Raw genomic sequence first — 2783 nt, forward strand, 5'->3', positions numbered from 1 at the left:
TAGATCTACAGTATGTGTCTCCCTAACATCATTTCTTTGTAATACAGCACCAAACACATTAGGTATGTATAATAGTGTGTCTCATTTGCAGTCACAGGATACTGCCCTAAATGGTTGTCTTCTGATGCTGTGAAGGTTAACAGCAGCCTCTAATACAGAGATAAGTTGCACCGCTTGCTTGCCCCCTTCTGCCCTCTATGCCATTCACAGAACGTGTATCACTATTTTCCCACAATGCATTGTGATCTGTAAATAGGCAGGGGAGTTCCTGTCATTCACCTGCTCCTCCTTTATTCACAGAACATGAGGCATTAAAGAGGAAGTAAACCCTGATGGGTTTACTTCCTCTTTGTCTCCCTGAAAAGGTAAAGCATAATGGGCTACTATGCATCGCATAGTAGCCCATTATGTGTCACTTACCTGACACAGGAGCCAGCGATGTCACCCCTGTCCACTGTAGTCTGGAGCATCCATCTTCTTCCGGGTATCGCTGCTCCGGCGCTGTGAGTGGTGCATGCGCACGGGAGCCACTTCGCTTCTCGGCCTTTTGGCTAAGATCAAGTGTAGTATCTGTTCTTATCAGTTGCCAATAGGTGGCGCTTGTTTACCGTCCCTGCTCTACGGCGAGGTGGAGTAGGGGTGGCGGTTGCTATGCAAAGCCTGTTGGTGTAAAGGTGACCCGGACTGGTTTGTAGCCGGTTCGGGAAGCCTCCTGATGAGGGCGGAGAACCACTGGTCGGCGCCAGGGGAGGGGACCCTGGCAGACCGGCTTGGATTGTGGCAGCTTTAGCCCCAGTCAGTTTTTCGGGAGGGAACGCTTAGCTCTTCTGTTCCAGCAGAGGGGCGGCCGGTACCTTTCGAATATAATTAGGTAGGAGTGACGGGAGTGAGGGTTTGACCTGATGGCAAAGGGTCTCACTAAGCTCGCTGATCTCCATGCCTTTCTGGCTGTGGTGGGGGCTGTCGTGGTCTGGGCTGGGCTGTCGGGGATGCTTTTGTTGGAAAGCCCATGGTGATGTGCCCCTGGAGTGGCAGTCCAGGGGTGCCTTCTTTCACTGTGCGTCAGCACTTTGATTTAGGCACCTAGGTCACGTCACCATTACACGCTTTTTTTACACCTGCCTCTAGGGCCCGGCCTTTTGGCTAGGACCAGAGGAATTTTTGATTCCTGGCCGGAGGGCCGGCCATTGTATTGCACAATGGCCACTTTTCACTCTCCTCTTCACTATCCCTTCCTCACTTTTTATTTATTTTATTTGTGTGTGTTTTTGTCACAGTCTGTCACTGCACGTTTGATGAGTAGGGTGTCGGTCCTCGGACCAATCCTGAAAGTCTCTGGGAGAGCGGACATAGGCCTTCTGGCTTGGTCCAATCTCCATGAGGGGGGGCCTACCTTCGGGGAAGCCCCCACAGTACCAAGTACCTAGGAGGTTCTGTTTCGGCAGTCCTCCTGGGGAAAGGAGGGCTTCCGGTTTCGTCCGGGGCCCACTTGTTGAGTCTGGTACCTCAGTCCCTGTCTGGAGCCTAACGCCCCGGGGGATCAGGGTATGGTCCTTCTTTTGGAGGACATCAGGCACCCGTCTGCACTTTTTAGTGTTTCACTCTTTATGTGTGTGCACTTTTTTTATGCACCGGGTGGAAGTTTTTGGGTGTGTTTGCACGCCATGGGCTTTTTCAATAAAAAAAAAAAAAAAATGCGCACGGGAGCCACCACTAAGGGCATATCGCCGTTAGCAGCGCCTGCCGCTGTAGACAGCTGTCACTGTCTTTTAGTAAATATCTCCTAAACTGTGTAGGTTTAGGAGATATTTCATGGATCCTACAGGTAAGCCTTAAGGCCCGTACACACGGTCGGACTTTTTGACAACAAACATGCAAATTAGCTGTTTTGGAGCAACATCCGACTGTGTGTACGCTCCATCGGACAAACTTTTTCTGTTTTCATCGGACTTTTGTTGGCTCTGCGAACGGACAAACTTTTTGACAACAGAAGTCCGATGGAGCAAAGTCCGACCGTGTGTATGCAAAAGCATCGGACTTTTGTACAAGGTACAAACACGCATGCTCAGAACCATTGCAAACGATCAGACTACAATACAGAAGTTGACCAAAGGTGGCGCTGGAGTCATTGAACGTCCTCTTTTGAAGCGGCGTCAGTACGTTGTGACGTCATTACGTTCGTGTTTGTTGTCAAAAAGTCAGACCGTGTGTATGCAATACAAACTTGTGGACAACACACTTTGTACAAAAGTCCACGGAAAAGTTTGTACAAGTCCGACCGTGTGTATGGGGCTTAAGGGACAATATTAGTACGAGTTCTGTGAACGGTTGGAGAGGACAGAAGGGGGTGGGCGAGTGGTGAAACTTTTCCCTGTAGCAGCGCTGCTGTTAAACTTTAGTGCCTTTTCACATGGATGGACCGATGGTGTCCACTTGTCAGTTTTTCGGATCCTTCAGTCTCCTCTATGGAGTGGCGGATGACAACAGACATGTGTCCTTTGACATCCTCTGACATCCGACCCTATCCGCCAAAAACAGAAAAACAGACAGATGGGAATTCATTCCCTATCCATCTGGCAGATCAGATCAGATAGCAGTCAGGTGTAAAGAAACAGACGGTTCGTTTACATCCAACCCCAACAGAGGACAGCGGGCTTTGTCTGTGTCCACTCTTTATAAGCAGAACAGACATGGACCCCCGCTCAGCAAACGGATGACAGGCCTGTCTCCACTTACTGTATTGAGACAGCCCTGTCAGAAGCCTGCTCTCCTCTATGGGGAGA

At 49.9% G+C, this 2783-nt stretch overlaps 1 pseudogene; it reads left to right on the forward strand.

The window, feature by feature from the left end:
• The first annotated feature begins 531 nt into the window (after positions 1-531).
• LOC143986345 (U2 spliceosomal RNA) lies at positions 532-613 on the forward strand (annotated as a pseudogene).
• The last annotated feature ends 2170 nt before the right edge of the window (positions 614-2783 follow it).

Source organism: Lithobates pipiens, unplaced genomic scaffold (genome assembly GCF_037356315.1).
Source record: "Lithobates pipiens isolate NorthernLeopardFrog02 unplaced genomic scaffold, aLitPip1_a1.2 Scaffold_16, whole genome shotgun sequence".
NCBI lineage: Eukaryota > Metazoa > Chordata > Amphibia > Anura > Ranidae > Lithobates > Lithobates pipiens.